Here is a 16778-nt window from a genome sequence, read left to right on the forward strand (position 1 = left end):
GTTTTACAAGTATTCTGCCTAGCTGCCTGCTACATTCTTGCATCTTAAGAGTTGCCAAGGATTTTCTGAGCTTCTGTTGACTTGGGGGATACTGATCAGTGAAGGTTGCACATCGTGAGACTTTTGCTCTTCTCCCATTATCAGTCAATTTCCTTCCTCAAGAACACAAGAGAAATAGGAGCAGGAGTTGGCCGTCGAGCCTGTTCTGCCTGTCAATGAGATCTGATGATGGGCTCGTCTCCACCTACTTGCCTTTTCCTCATATCCCTTCATTCTCCTACAATGTAAAAATCTATCCAAACGTCTTAAATATATTCACTGAGGTAGCCTCTACTGCTTCAATGGGCAGCGAATTTCCGACTGTGAGTTCACAATACTTTCTAATTTAAAATGGATAGGGAGGGGGTGTGGGGGGCACTCCCAGTTGCGTACTCTCCTTTGGTTGGGAGTGGGGCCAGCTGCCGCTGATAATGTAAGCAATGCGATGTGCGAGAGAAATACAGCGCATGCACGGGTCAGTATGTGGGTGATGAATCTCCAATGCAGGAGGAGGAGAGCAAGAGCGTCAGGATCACCCATGTGGTGGTGAGTCAATGTGAAGGTCAGAGGAGTTGGGTGGTGTTTGGGAGGATGAAGAATAAAATAAAGCCGACTTCGTGTTGTGCTTAAAGAAACAAGTGAGGGTCTTCTTTTTTTTTTGTCAGCTGTGGTATTACAAATTCCAGATTCCCCACCCTCTGAGAAAAGCCAATCCTCCTCATTTTCATTCTAAATCTACTACCCTGAATCTTGAGGCTATGTTCCCCAGTTCTAATCTCTCCCACCAATGGGAACAACTTACCTACCTCAATCTTATCTATGTCGTTTATAATTGTATACATTTCTATAATATCGCCTCATCCTTCTAAATTCAAGTGAGCACAGGCCTAGATTAATTAATCTCTCCTCATAGGCTAACCCCCTCATCTCTGGAATCAACCTGGTGAACCTCCTCTGGGCCACTTCCAAAGGCAGTACTTCCTTCCTCTCCTTACCTGAGAGGACCAGAACTGCCTGAACACTGCATTCAATATACCTCCATGAAGATTGCACCTGACCTGGAACAGGAGGATGATCTTCAGTGCGAAATATGACCAGCCTTTTCTAGATATATGTCCTGCAGGATGATCTTCAGTCGTTAAATAGAAGTACTGCGATGTTATGATGTGGAAAACGTAATTGTTTTTGCCAATATTAGGCCTTTAAAATTGAGCCTGGCTATAACTTCTGTCCCACTGGATTCTACACTGGCAAGTGCATTTCATGTCTTTCTAAATTTTTAATGTGTTTCAAACATGTCAGATCATCAGACATTCAAAAACAGTGTTAGAGCTTTCTAACAATATGAGTTCGAGATCATTGGGAGATGTATGACCACAGAGAGCTAGAAAGACTACAAGGCAGTTGTGGAGGTAACTTTAAAAGCAATCGAGCCCATAAATTCACCTACTCAACCCAGGAGGAACACCTACCTAATGTGTCGTTCCCATGCTCTCTGATTTAATTAGAGTTACTGAATAAACAATGAGCACTGTGGGAGGACGAGGAATTCTGCCAACAATGAATCATCCATCCCAGATCTCGAAAGCCAATATAACATTATAGATTTACTTGCAGTAATTGTTTACTCCAGGATGTGCTTTGACCTCTGAAGTTCCCAGGGAATGTCATTCTTTATCAAAGGCTGTTCTCTGGCAAATGGCTTCCTCCCTTGTTCCAAATCTACCTCACATCTTGCTTCTGGGTCTCACAGCGGACTGAATCAAATGTTCTGGCAGGTATCTAATGGAAACTAATGGAAAGTATTCTCTGAGATAATATGTATCAGTATCTAGAGGGGCAGGGACTGATCAGGGACACCCAACATGGGTTTGTGTGGGGAAGGTCATGTTTGACAAATCTTGTTGACTAGGAAGGTTGATAAGGGTAGAGCAGTAGATGTTGTCTATGTGGATTTCAGTAAGGTTTTCAATAAGGTTCCACGTGGAAGGTTGGTAAGGAAGGTTCAGGTGCTAGGTATTAATGTTGAGATAGTGAGATGGGTTCAACGGTGGCTAGAAGGTAGATGCCAGAGAGTCATGGTGGATAACTGTGAGACAGGATGGAGGCCGGTGTGCCTCAGGGCTCGGTGTTGGGTCCCTTGTGGTTTGTCATCTACATTAATGATTTGGATGATGGAGTGGTAAATTGGGTTTGTAAATATGTGGACGATACAAAAATAGGGGGAGTTATGGATATTGAGGATGGTTTTCAGGGACTGCAGAAGGATTTGGACTGCTTCAAAGAGTGGGGCTGAAAGATGGCAGATCTTTAATGTCGAGTTTAATATCGATAAGTGTGAGTGCTTCACTTTGGGAGGAATAATCAAAACGGGACACATGCAGTGAAGGAGAGGGCATTGAGGAATACAGAGGAACAAAGAGATCTTGGAATAGTTCATCATTCTTTGAAAGTGGATTCTCATGTAGATAGGGTGGTAAAGAAGGCCTTGGGTATGCTCGCCTTTATAAATCAAAGGATAGAATATAAGAGCTGGGAGATGATGTTGAGACTGTTCAAGGCATTGAGTAGATGTGAATATGCTTTTCCCCTTGAGGGTAGGTGAGATTGGAATGAGGGGTCATGAGTTGAGGGTTAGGGGGCAAGTTTAGAAGTAACATGAGAGGAAGCTTCATCACTCAGAGAGTGGTGGCTGAGAGGAATGACCTTCCGGAAGAAATGGTTGCAACAGGGTCAATTTTGTCATTTAAGAGAAGGTTAGATCAGTGCATGGATGTGAGGGGATTGGAAGGTTATGGACAGGGAGCAAGTAGGTGGGACTAGAGGAGATCACTTAAATCAGTGTGGACGAGAGGGGCCGAGATGGTCTGTTTCCGTAGTGTAATTGTTATATGGTTATATATGGTATCTGTGTCTTACCAATGTTGAGCTTCGGCCAAGTGTGGCAAAGAAAATCACCACCAATGCACAAAAGGAAAAATGAAGAAGGCAGTAAGACATACACACAGCTGTAGGCACACACAACTACACACATGTGCGCACACACGCACACATGAAAGTTGGCATCACCCTTTTAGGAAGACCTAACAAGTATATTGTGTCATTATAACTGTAACTTGTGAATTTGAAAAGATGACAGCATCAATTGAAAATTCAAACCATTCCACAACAGTAAGTAGGAACGTCCATTCTGCACTCATATTTCTGTGAGTCATTATCACAGCATGCTGGAGTCTAAAAGAATTATGACGCTAATTTCCAGAAAGGCCAGTAATACATACAGCCTTGCTTAAACAATTTGGTCAGTACTGGTGCACAGTTTCAAATCTATTTCAGCTTTTGTAAAATAAATCCTTTCAAACCTTTCAATGGATGACACGGACTTTGATCACTACATGTAGCAAATTTTCATAAAGTCTGTGCTTGTTGCTGACAGAGATTTACTTGGTTTTCCTAGGGATGCAGAAGGTAGGAAACATAGCCAAGTCCATCACATGCTCTGACTTCCCATCCATACGAGGTGCTGTCTCAAGAAGGCCGCCAACATCAGAAAGGACCTTCACCACCCTGATCACAACCGCCTTTGCTGCCATTAGGATGAAGATACAGATAGAAGCCTAAACACCAAAACCTTTAGGTTCAAGAAATTTTTCTTTCCAACAACTCTTGAACCTCCCCTTGGTGAACCACACATAGTCTGCTCTGACAGCACTATTGCAAACCCTTTTTTATTTGCACTACATTTATTATAATCATCATTAGGACTGCTTCTTTTTTATGTTGTACATCCATGATAGGTTATGGAACGAAAGGATTCGTGTCCAAGTTGATACAAAGGTAAGTGGAGGAGCAGGTAGCTTTGAGGAAACAGGGAGGCCCCAGAAGGAGACTGGGCAGAGTAGTGGCAAATGAAATACAATGTTGGAAAGTGCACAATCATGCACCTTGGTCAAAGGAATACGTGGGCAGACTAAAAATGAAAATTCCCAGATGCAAAGGGACCTGGGAGACCTTATGCAGGACGGCCTGAAGATAAACTTGCAGGTCGAGTTGATGGCGAAGAAGGCAAATGTGACGCTGGAGTTCATTTCAAGAGGAAGAGAATATCAGAGCAGATGTTGAGGCTTTATGAGGCACTGGTGAGACCTCACGGAGTAATATGAGCAGTTTTTGGGTCTTCATTTAAAATATGATGCGCTGCCATTAGAGAGGGTTCAGAGGAGATTCAAAAGGATGATTTAGGGATTAAAAGGGTTATCATATGAGGAACATTTGACAGCCCTTGGCCTGCAGTCTTTAGAATTTAGGAGAATGAGGGATGGGGATCTCACTGAATCATTTTGTATGTTGAAAGGGGTGGACAGAGTAGATGTAAAATGGTTCTTTTCCATTCTAAGAGAGTCTTGGACAAAGGGGCAGAACTTCAGGATTGATGGGCATCCACTTAGAGTAGAGATTGTGTCTACATTTCTTGAGCCAAAAGGTGGTAATTCTATGGAGCTTGTGGTCACAGGCAATTACAGAGTCCAGATCATTGAATGTATTTTAAGGCAGAGATTGATAAGTTCTTGATTAGCCAGGGCATCAAAAGTTACAAAGAGAAGGTCAGGTAGGGGCTAAGTGAGAAAATGGATCAGCTCATGATGAAATGGCAGGCCGGACTCAATGGGTTGAATAGCTTATTTCTGCTCCTAACCCCTTATGAATGTTTATATCCACCTTGTGTATTTATTGCCCCTTTTAATTCAATTTAATTAGTTTACCATCACAGATGTTCTTTACAAGTACTTGATTGTTTTCAGGACTGGTCAGTACTTGGAGGGGAGACTGTTGGACAAAGTGGTGACTCTCTGTCTGGCTTACGGTGGACAAAAGTTAAAGAAGTTCATGATGTAACATTCTAAATGTAGTTTTATATGACAATAATGGAACCCTTACAGTTAAAATTTAGGCAGATAAGTACATTCTACAATGTGTATGAGAAGAAACCCATCATCATATGAATGCAGATCCCTGCCTTCACCTCTCACGCTGACAACTTAATATTCAGGAATATTTTATTTGACTATATGTAAACCAACAAACATATAAATGGCCTCATATTTTCTTTGCTTTATATCGGCTTTTGAATGTTTAATACATTCTGATGGTTTCATAAATGGAAATGTAAAAGGTTTTAGTTTGATATGTGCTTTTAATTGTTCTTTACCACACTTCTGAATTCATGTACTATTCTTTGGCTTGGCTTCGCGGACGAAGATTTATGGAGGGGGTAAATGTCCACGTCAGCTGCAGGCTCGTTTGTGGCTGACAAGTCCGATGCGGGACAGGCAGACACGGTTGCAGCGGTTGCAGGGGAAAATTGGTGGGTTGGGGTTGGGTGTTGGGTTTTTCCTCCTTTGCCTTTTGTCAGTGAGGTGGGCTCTGCGGTCTTCTTCAAAGGAGGTTGCTGCCCGCCAAACTGTGAGGCGCCAAGATGCACAGTTTGAGGCGATATCAGCCCACTGGCGGTGGTCAATGTGGCAGGCACCAAGAGATTTCTTTAGGCAGTCCTTGTACCTCTTCTTTGGTGCACCTCTATCACGGTGGCCAGTGGAGAGCTCGCCATATAACACGATCTTGGGAAGGCGATGGTCCTCCATTCTGGAGACATGACCCAACCAGCGCAGCTGGATCTTCAGCAGCGTGGACACAATGCTGTCGACCTCTGCCATCTCGAGTACTTCGACGTTAGGGATGAAAGCGCTCCAATGAATGTTGAGGATGGAGCAGAGACAACACTGGTGGAAGCGTTCTAGGAGCCGTAGGTGATGCCGGTAGAGGACCCATGATTCGGAGCCGAACAGGAGTGTGGGTATGACAACGGCTCTGTATACACTTACCTTTGTGAGGTTTTTCAGTTGGTTGTTTTTCCAGACTCTTTTGTGTAGTCTTCCAAAGGCGCTATTTGCCTTGGCGAGTCTGTTGTCTATCTCATTGTCGATCCTTGCATCTGATGAAATGGTGCAGCCAAGATAGGTAAACTGGTTGACCGTTTTGAGTTTTGTGTGCCCGATGGAGATGTGGGGGGGCTGGTAGTCATGGTGGGGAGCTGGCTGATGGAGGACCTCAGTTTTCTTCAGGTTGACTTCCAGGCCAAACATTTTGGCAGTTTCCGCAAAACAGGACGTCAAGCGCTGAAGAGCTGGCTCTGAATGGGCAACTAAAGCGGCATCGTCTGCAAAGAGTAGTTCACGGACAAGTTTCTCTAGTGTCTTGGTGTGAGCTTGCAGGCGCCTCAGATTGAAGAGACTGCCATCCGTGCGGTACCGGATGTAAACAGCGTTTTCATTGTTGAGGTCTTTCATGGCTTGGTTCAGCATCATGCTGAAGAAGATTGAAAAGAGGGTTGGTGCGAGAACACAGCCTTGCTTCACGCCATTGTTAATGGAGAAGGGTTCAGAGAGCTCATTGCTGTATCTGACCCGACCTTGTTGGTTTTCGTGCAGTTGGATAACCATGTTGAGGAACTTTGGGGGGCATCCGATGCGCTCTAGTATTTGCCAAAGCTCTTTCCTGCTCACGGTGTCGAAGGCTTTGGTGAGGCCAACAAAGGTGATGTAGAGTCCTTTGTTTTGTTCTCTGCACTTTTCTTAGAGCTGTCTGAGGGCAAAGACCATGTCAGTAGTTCCTCTGTTTGCGCAAAAGCCGCACTGTGATTCTGGGAGAATATTCTCGGCAACGCTAGGTATTATTCTATTTAGGAGGATCCTAGCGAAGATTTTGCCTGCAATGGAGAGCAGCGTGATTCCCCTGTAGTTTGAGCAGTCTGATTTCTCGCCTTTGTTTTTGTACAGGGTGATGATGGTGGCATCACGAAGGTCCTGAGGCAGTGTTCCTTGGTCCCAACAAAGCTTGAAAAACTCATGCATTTTGACATGCAGGGTTTTGCCGCCAGCCTTCCAGACCTCTGGGGGGATTCCATCCATACCTGCTGCTTTGCCACTTTTCAGTTGTTCGATTGCCTTATATGTCTCATCCTGGGACTGGTTGGATGTACTATTAGGACATAATAAAAAATGTTAATCCACTTCACAGAAACCATCGTACAATTTTTCCATCAAATCGAAGACTCTCCCTGCACAACAGCTGTGAGACACCATCTTTGGAAACTGGCGACAGACCACTCGAGTTTGGCACTGCAGACAAGACCAGAGGTGAGTTTAGATGTATTTAAACGATGCCAAAGTGCTCACAGGAATTATTTGTCTTAAAACTAATTGATTTCCTCTTTCCCAGTTCTGACAAAGGGTTGTAGATATGAAACATTATCTCTCTTTCCACAGATGCTGCCTGAACTCCTGAGTGTTTCCAACGTCTCTGTGTTCATTTCAGATTTTCTTTTACTTTTCAAGTCTAGATGCCAGATATCTTAATTGAAATACATTTATTTTGAATGCTTTGTGAGGATAAACAGCCATGCTTCGAGCACGAGGAATTAACGACTGAGAAACTGAAAAGGTAAAATAAGGAAAATATTGCAAAACAATCCTGTGCATGAAGCTTAATGTTATGTCTAGGAACAGGCTTATCTTTTCACAATGCAGAAGGTGCCTTTCTGGATGTGATAAGTTCACAATTTTAGTTAAGTACAGTTATCCAGAATTCAACCCACTGGTAATTTTAAAATAAATAAATAAATAAACAGACAAATAAATAGATAGATAAATGAATAAACAGATAAATAAACAAATAAATAAATAGTTAGATAAATAAATAAATAGATACACGATTGGGATGATTAAGAATAAATAAAAATATAAATAAAAGTTTAAAATCATAAAAGTAAATATTCTCTGAAGTAACATAAACCTTTGGTGAAGATGGGAGCAAATACTCTGCCAGCAGAGTGGCATTCAAAGCAGCTATTTGAATAAAGTTGTATTTGAATAAAAGAGCGTCATCCAGGATGAAGAGCTGGTTGATGCTGCTTGTCAGTGTTATTGTCATTCCGAGCGACACAGTCGTAGGTGTAAAGTGAGTAGAGCAGGGGGCCAAGAACACAGTGTGCTCCGGTACTGATGGAGATAGTGGAGGAGAGGTTCTTGCCTATCCTCCCTGATTGTGGTCTGGAGGTGAGGAAATCCAGGATCCAATTACACAGAGGGGTGTTAACAACCAGGTCTTGGAGTTTGCTGATCAGTTTTGAGGGGACGATGGTGTGAAATGCCGAACTGTGGTTGATAAAGGACATCCTGATGAATGCATCTTTACTGTCCAGGTATTTGAAGACTTTGTGTATGGCATCCACCATAGACCTGTTGCTACAATAGGCGAATTGGAACATATCCACGTCGGCGCTCAGACTGGAGCTGATATACTTCAGCACCAGGCTTTCAATACACTTCATCACTGCTGATGTAAGTGTTACTGGCCAATAGTCATTAAGGAAGGTTACTACACTCTTCTTGGGCACCAGTATGATTGATGCTTGTTGAAACAGGTGGATACCACACTCTGTCGGAGTGAGAGGTTGAAGATATCCATGAATACCTTGTTAAGTTGGTCAGCACAGATCTTTAATACTTAGCCAGGTACTCCATCTGGGCCGGATGCTTTCCTCGGATTCAATCTCCTGAAGACAGCATGCACATTACCTCAGTTATGGACAGGATGTGATCACCAGGGGACATGTGGGTGCGGAGGGGTGATTCTTCACTGTTACTGTGGTCAAATCGGGTGTTGAGTTCCTCTGGGAGTGAAGCTTTCCATCTGTTATTGCATTGGATTTGGTTTTGCAGCAGGTTATGGCATTTAGGCCCTGCCACAGCTGTCGGGTGTCCTTTGTTGTTTCTATTTGCATCCAGAATCTCCATTTCACCCAGCAGAGAGCTTTACGCAGGTCACGCCTGCTCCTTCTGTATTGAGCTGGATCTCCGGACTTAAATGCCTGTGATCCACGATGGTTAAATGTTTTCAAAGAATGTGACTGAAAACAAAGTAAAATTCTTTAAGGTTTATCTTTTCATGACAGTGAACTTTATTCATTGTAAGTACATAGTTGGCATAGCGGTTAGTGCAACGCCTTTGCAGCGCCTGCGATGAGGATCGGACCGGGGTTTGAGTCCCGCGCTGTCTTTAAGGAGTTTGTATGTTCTCCCTGTGTCTGCGTGGGTGTTTTCTGGTGTCCTCCCACTGTTACAATTGTGTAAATTGGACGGCATGGACTCATGGGCCAAAATGGCCTGCTACCATGCTGTATGTCTACATTTAAATTTTTTATAAAATGAACTGTTTATTCTTCATGCAGATGTATTAGTTAGGCATTGTGAGCGGGAACACTCTCTTATCCATCATCTGCCAATTTCTGTAGGAGACCAGGGGTTTTTAACTGCATTATCTGTTTCTATGTACTCTTTCTCCTGAGCCAGCTTTTAATTTTTTATTTGCTCAGTGTAACCCCTGCACCATCATCCACTTTGTTATTTAATCTCTCCCTTGTCTTCATTTATTCCCTTCATCCTTTCTCTGTGTCTTTCAACTTGTTTATTGGCTTTGAGGCAGCCCAAAGCTTTCATGGCCTTTCATTCTCCTCAGATGCTGTTGGTACTCTTGAGAATCTCCAGCACTTTAACGTGTTATTAAAATGTGATTGGTGGAGAACTGGTCTTTGTGCGTGAGGTGTTATCTGCATACAATGCCATCATAACTCAGGAAATGATAACTCAAATTGACAGGGCAACGCTGGATGCCTACTTCATTCTACAGCACACAGTTGCAAAGAAATAAATGTCTGAGGGCATCTTAAAATGGAGTGCACTAAATCTGATAAATTACTACCAGAAAATATTCAAGCCCTGTCAGTTGAAGAACATCAAAAATTTTTTTTTCTTAATTTGCAGGAATCGTTGTAACATTGAAGATCCCTGTTTTTCCCCATGTGATGCCTACCACGGCAACAGAACTTGAAAATAAATCTTGAAATTGATGTAAATAGGGTGTGAGTGCACACAGAAGGACCCTGACTGCACTTTCAGCACGTTTGATTTTCATTGTTTCCAGCCAGCAAGATATGATTCACACTGTTGGCACCAGCTCAGCTTAGTTTAAGTAAAAGGAACTCTGAGACCCGGGTCTAAACAGCCTTTTAAATCAATAGAGAATATTATAGTAATACCGGAGCTCAATAAAGAGCACTCTCCACATTGTATTGCAGATGATAACATCCTCCTCCCCACAGCAAGGCACATTCCTCATTTACATCAACTCAGCAATGCTATTAGGAGGTGTCAACGTCCTGCAGATAATTGTTTTGATCATTAAACAGTACCCCAGTTGATTGTACATTGACAAAGCTCTGTGGGCACACTCCATTTGCATCTCTGCTGGGAAAGCATGGGAAAAAGCAAGGAGACCCGCTCCAAGAAAAAAGTGTTAAATATCTTCAAAGCGCATGGAAATAAAAATGTTATGGAAAACAGGAATAAATGACAGTGGAAAAGGAAAAATAAAAGGATGATTGGACAGCTCCTGCCCCAAAGTAGATAAAATTCTTATCCATCACTTCTAGTTACTCCAAAACCCTGTTTGCTAAATGTCCAGGTTCTGCTCTTTGCACAGTAAATTTCTCTGCATCTCCTATCCTCACCATCACTGGTTTCCAAACCTCCAGTGAAGGCAGTCCCAGACTTATCCTCACCTGTGTTCAATCACAGCCTCTTTTAAGCTTATATTCCTCCAGAGCGAGGAAATGAAAAGTTATCACAACTGGATGATTATAAACCCAGGCTGTCATCCTAGCAGTGGAAGTTGAAAATGTACCTTCTGTGTCTGAGGTCCACACTGCAGAAATGTACACATTTTCGCAAATGATAAATGACCTTAGATATCACAAAACCAATTTATTTATTTTAAGCTAATGATTAAATCTTACCTGGATTTTCCAATCAGTAATGTGTGATCATTAAAATAATTAAACAATTCACCTTGATTTTTCTAAAAGAGAAGTTGAGCAATGACAGTTTATACTTGGCATTAGATGGAGAGGGGTCATACGGCAGCCTCTAATATGGCCGTCACCATTCTTCCGAGGAGCAACAGCACGTACACATAGTGGATTCAGTGAATTTGATGTTTCGTCCCTTGAGTAAATATATCAGCTATTTTTTTATAATTTTATTTGGTCAGTAGCAAAGTATAGGTAGAGTGAAGTAAGCAAAATTTAAGTTCTTGGGAGTCACCATCTTGGAAGGTCTTTGCTGGACCCAACACACTAATGGCATCGTGAACAAAGCACATCAGCACCTCAACTTCCTCAGGAGTTCGCCAAGGTTTGGTATGACATCGAAAACCCTGTCAGATTTTATAGATGTGTGGTTGAAAGTGTGCTGATGGGCTGGTATGGGCATCGAGACCATAGTAGTGTCCACAGCTCAAGAAATCACAGGTAAAACCCACCCCACCATCAAAAACATCTACAGCAGGGGTCCCCAAATATTTTGGACCATCTACCCCTTCATGGAATCCTCGATGCCTCATAAACCCCCAGGCAAATAAAGCTAAGGCTTTTCAACAAGCAAACAATAAAAAAAAACCTTTGCTTCTGGCCAGGAAGATTCCAAACAGAGCTGAGTGCAAGCCTTTTTCATCGGATGGTGGGGGTGGGGGGTGGTGGGGTTTGCAGGGAGATCATCAATGGCAGCTCCATTCTCAACATATACTGATGAAATCGCCTCGGGCTCCCGGGCAGGAGCAGGGACCTTGGCCTCTACTATTCGTTCAACCCCACCCCCCCAGCATTTGTTCACCCTCTTTCGACCCCCTGGCATTTTTTGATCTCTTGAATAGTTCCATCGATCCCCCACCTCTCCAGGGTCGATATCAACCACTTTAGAAATCCCTGATCTACAGGGAACACTGTCATCGGAGAGCTGCAGCAGTCATTATGACTGCACGTTCTGTTCTCGCTGCTGCCATCAAGATAGACGTTTAGATGCCACAAGACTCCAACCACCAGGTTCAGGAACAGCTGCTACCCATCCACCATCAGACTCCTCAACAACAAACTCGATCATTGATTTTTTTTTTCCTCTCTGTTTTGCACAGTTTGTTCACATTACTTTGTTTGTCTGCATGTGTAGAGTTTGTCTTTTCACTACCATTAAGCGGTAATTCTACACAACCACAGGAAGAAGAATCTGAGGGTTGCATGTGATATCATGGACGTACTCTGACAATAAACCTGAAATCGGAAAGGCTGTACATAGAGTTGGTGCAGTGTGATACCATTAATTATTTGGTGCTCCAATGAAAATAGGTTGCATTATCTCCTTGCATGCCTTCTGTTGCCATCTAGGTTGCCAGATGGTCCAATTTCTGGCAGCTATGGAGACTAAGCTGGGAATCAAGCATAAAATGCAGTTTTCTTTTAGTGCTGCAACAGAATAAAATTGTGGCTGCACCACAGCAGTGAGACTGGGAGAGCTCGGCCTGTCTCAGCAGTCAGTATGCAAACGGTGTTATTCCTGAATGATTTATCGATAGCTGCTGGAGGATTACAGGGATTTTGCTGCCTCCCTGATGAACAAATCAAAGTGTTTGAGGCCAGTGATGCAGAAAGTAAACAGTAGCCACTTGTTTTCTCTCACCAAATCCCCCAGGCTGAGACCCTGCAAAGCTGGGTGAATCTTGCATTTTCACAGCTAAACACCAAGAGCTCGGTTTGAGAGATTAGAAAGAAATGGGCGAGCAGGGCCCAAATGAAAAAAATCAGTTCTGCAAGCTCGCTTGTTCCAAACAAATGCAAAAATCTGTCACAACAATTTCTTTATTGCCATCTGACAGCTGAAGGGGCAACAGCCCCTCCAGGCTGTTCAGGGGGTCTCTCATTAAAAGCACGACAAGACAATAAAGCATTAAGTGATTTGTTCATTGTAAATTGCTGAATAAATCTGTCAAACCAAGGCTGTATTTGGGTCAGGAAATAAAGTGGAAGTGATGCACACACCGTAAAAGTGATAGCTCAACTTTTCACAATACATTTGTTTCCAGATGCAGAAGTATTTCACACTACTGACATCTTCTTTGTTGTGCCAATTTTTCCATGCAGCTGTCATTCCTGTTGACTCCCAGTCATTTTCTATTCATCGTAGTGAAGGGGTAGCTTGAGTTAAGGTTTAACTAGAGAGCTATGTTTGGGGACCCTTTTCTTAATTAGGGGATTCTTTTCCATTCTAATTCCACATTTCCCTGTTTTGCTCCCCACAACTTTACAATTTGCTGGTGTCATTTTATCCAACTGTTGGAAAGTATGTACAGAGACTGGGGAGGATTAATGCCTCTTGTTTCTTCACTCCACTGGGCAGAGTTACCAGACCTTTTCTATATATACAAAAATCAGAACAAAATGAAGTTGGCAAATGGGTGAGATGGGAGATGAAATCTCTATTTCACCTCTGCTATGAAATGAGCAAATGCTGTTTTATTTAAATTATTACACATCTGCAAATATCAGTGATAAATAGTCCAATGTCCTCACACCTTGGCAACATACTGGGCAGTGGATAAGAATTAGCATTTGAAATTAAACAGAAGGTGCAGGTCAAGAGAGGGGGGTGAGAGAGAGAGAGAGAGTGAGGGAGAGAGAGAGAGTGACAGACAGACAGACAGACAGACAGACAGACAGAGAGACAGAGAGAATGAGTTCTTTCTTTTCTTTCTTTGGCTTGGCTTCGCGGACGAAGATTTATGGAGGGGGTAAAAAGTCCACGTCAGCTGCAGGCTCGTTTGTGGCTGACCAGTCCGATGCGGGACAGGCAGACACGATTGCAGCGGTTGCAAGGGAAAATTGGTTGGTTGGGGTTGGGTTTTTCCTCCTTTGCCTTTTGTCAGTGAGGTGGGCTCTGCGGTCTTCTTCAAAGGAGGCTGCTGCCCGCCAAACTGTGAGGCGCCAAGATGCACGGTTTGAGGCGTTATCAGCCCACTGGCGGTGGTCAATGTGGCAGGCACCAAGAGATTTCTTTAGGCAGTCCTTATACCTTTTCTTTGGTGCACCTCTGTCACGGTGGCCAGTGGAGAGCTCGCCATATAATACGATCTTGGGAAGGCGATGGTCCTCCATTCTGGAGACGTGACCCATCCAGCGCAGCTGGATCTTCAGCAGCGTGGACTCGATGCTGTCGACCTCTGCCATCTCGAGTACCTCGACGTTAGGGGTGTGAGCGCTCCAATGGATGTTGAGGATGGAGCGGAGACAACGCTGGTGGAAGCGTTCTAGAATGAGTTAGTTCCTTGTTAATAACCCTTCTTAAGGGGTTCTCATGTAAAGTAATTGATCTGAAGTGTTAACGAATTCTTTCTCCTCAGATGTGGCTGCTAGATAGTGACTATTTTACATAATGTTTTGGTTTATCTTATGGATAACAGCATCTAACTGTATTTTTCATTTGCTCTCACATCTTGACAAAAAATAATTGCATTCTACATCATATGGTTGCCTGTCAAGTCACTGTTTCAAAGTTCTTTGCAGTGAATGACTATGTCAGAAATGGGCACCGACAAAATAAGAGGAACACCAGGTTAAAAGTAGACTTTCCCATACGAAAATCACATCACTTCGTTTAGTTTATAAAATACTTATGCACCAATGGCAAAAATGAAAGAATGGTAACACCATTGCTCAACCAGCATGTTCGCTTGTACTGCTTGGATGGAGCATGTGTGGAAAAAAATGATATTCAAAAGCTGGATAAATTTATGCCAAAGTGGTCTCCATGTAGATATGCAACATTTTACTAATGTGGTGTAAGGAATATTATTTACATAAACTGAGCAATCATGAATTAATATCAAAACAAACACAGGGCTGAAAATACAATTCCACTCAATATGCATGCGTTGCTCCTTCCAACAAATACGCTTTTCAGAATATTTCAATATTAAATATTCAGGAAATTTCCATTGAAAAACGTTTTCCATATGAAAAAGATTCAGGTCCACCTAAATTACATTAAATTACGTGGACTTATTGCATTTAAAATGAAATGACTTAATATATATTACATTCCATGTCAACTTTAAGCGAGATCGTCTGTCCTCGTGGACATTCAGAAGAAAAACGGTGGCATTGAAACCATCTTTGTGCTCAGTGTTCACAACCAGTCACCAAGAGCATGAAATCACAATTACCACTTCTAAAATAGTGTGTGACCATCACTGACAGTCTAGAGCAGTGCTTCTCAACCTTTTTCTTTCCACTCACATACTAGTAGTCATCCCTATGTTGTAGGTGCTCTGTGATTAGTAAGGGGTTGCTTCAGACGGTATGTGGGTGGAAAGAAAAAGGTTTGGAAACCACTGTTTTAATCGCCCCTAAAGGACTCGTTATGTGCACGTTTTATAACTCCAAAAGGAAATGGCAATTTTTCTCAATCAAAGTAGTTCAGTAACAATTGGGTCTAGAGCAGTGATTCTCAACCTTCCCACTCAATCCCTTACTAATCACAGAGCACCGATGGCCTAGGGATGACTTAAAGTGGGATGTGAGTGGAAAGAAAAAGGTTAAGAACCACTGCTCTAGAGATTTGCAATGTGTCCTCTTCATAATCATTAAGCCACTTACTTCCATGATAGAATTACCAAGCCTGTTATAAGTTGTTGCAGCAACATGCAAAATTCTATGTAACAGTAAGATCAGAACACAAGAAGAGCGAACTCAAGATCTATTTCATTCATATCCTCGAAGAAAATCTGAACATTTCTGCGGGTTTGTAATGCTCAAATTTATTACTTCCCACATGAATTTTCAGAATTCAGCTCACAGTGATGTCTAAAGCAGGAGGTCTTTAGAAGATCACAATCGACTTCCTGCAACTCAGATTATCAAAGTGAACAAAGAAAAGCTGGTGGAGCACAGCAGGTCAGGCTGCATTCACAGGGAGAACAGGGCCAAAACCGTTTTGGCTCATTGACTGACTTTTTCTATCCTTACGTGAGGGGGAAAAAAATGGAGTCCGCCTAGATTTTCCTTGTTCACTCAGCAGCTGCACCTCTTACGTTTCTCGAGATTTTAAAAGGTTTAATTTCACCTGATTGATATATAACAGGTTTTAAACTTTGTTGCAGGGCAAATATTGTTTCCAATGTGCTCTGAAGCATATCCAGCAGGAGCTTAATTGAGGAGCTGCTGTAGGGTGCTTAATGCATTAGTTGATTTGGAGGATGTATTTTCTTGTCATTCATTCAGGATTTGGAGGGTCCAGGGCTGGTTTTCCTTGGGCTGCCATAAAGATTTTATTTTGAAATTTAAACATACAGCACAGTAACACCCTACGAACCCTTGCTGCCCAAATACCCCAATTAATCTACAACCCTGGTACATTTCTTTATTGCCATTTGACAGCTGAAGGGGCAACAGCCCCTCTTGGCTGTTCAGGGGGTCTCTCATTAAAAGCAAGACAAGACAAGACAATAAAGCATTAAGTGATTTGTTCATTGTAAATTGTTGAATAAACCTGTCAAACCAAGGCTGTATTTGGGTCAGGAAATAAAGTAGAAGTGATGCACACACCGTAAGACTGATAGCTCAACTTTTCACAAAGCGTTTGTTTCCAGAGGACCCCAAAACCCAGCCGCAATAGATATTCACCAAGACAAATGGTTACTTCAACAAAAGTTGCCTTTAATTATCTTTAAACATGAAAACAGAACCACACTTCAACTCATCACTATTAACTAACTTAACCCCCTTCTGATGCTAAGCG

The 16778-nt window shown here is 42.6% G+C and overlaps 1 protein-coding gene and 1 long non-coding RNA gene across 16 annotated transcripts in view; one reads left to right on the forward strand and one right to left on the reverse strand.

Annotated features, from left to right (window-relative positions):
• rbfox3a (RNA binding fox-1 homolog 3a) overlaps window positions 1-16778 on the reverse strand; it is a 644989-nt gene that overhangs the window by 309262 nt on the left and 318949 nt on the right. The window lies entirely within an intron of this gene.
• Window positions 1731-16778, forward strand: part of LOC138756645 (uncharacterized) — a 33378-nt gene continuing 18330 nt past the window's right edge. The window contains exons 1-3 of one of the 2 annotated variants that reach the window (XR_011353221.1): window positions 1731-1817; window positions 3497-3876; window positions 7117-7235. This is a non-coding gene — a long non-coding RNA (uncharacterized lncRNA). The remainder of the gene's footprint in view (window positions 1818-3496; window positions 3877-7116; window positions 7236-16778) is intronic. The other variant, XR_011353222.1, reaches the window with a different exon arrangement.

This window comes from Narcine bancroftii, chromosome 3 (genome assembly GCF_036971445.1).
Source record: "Narcine bancroftii isolate sNarBan1 chromosome 3, sNarBan1.hap1, whole genome shotgun sequence".
Taxonomy (NCBI): domain Eukaryota; kingdom Metazoa; phylum Chordata; class Chondrichthyes; order Torpediniformes; family Narcinidae; genus Narcine; species Narcine bancroftii.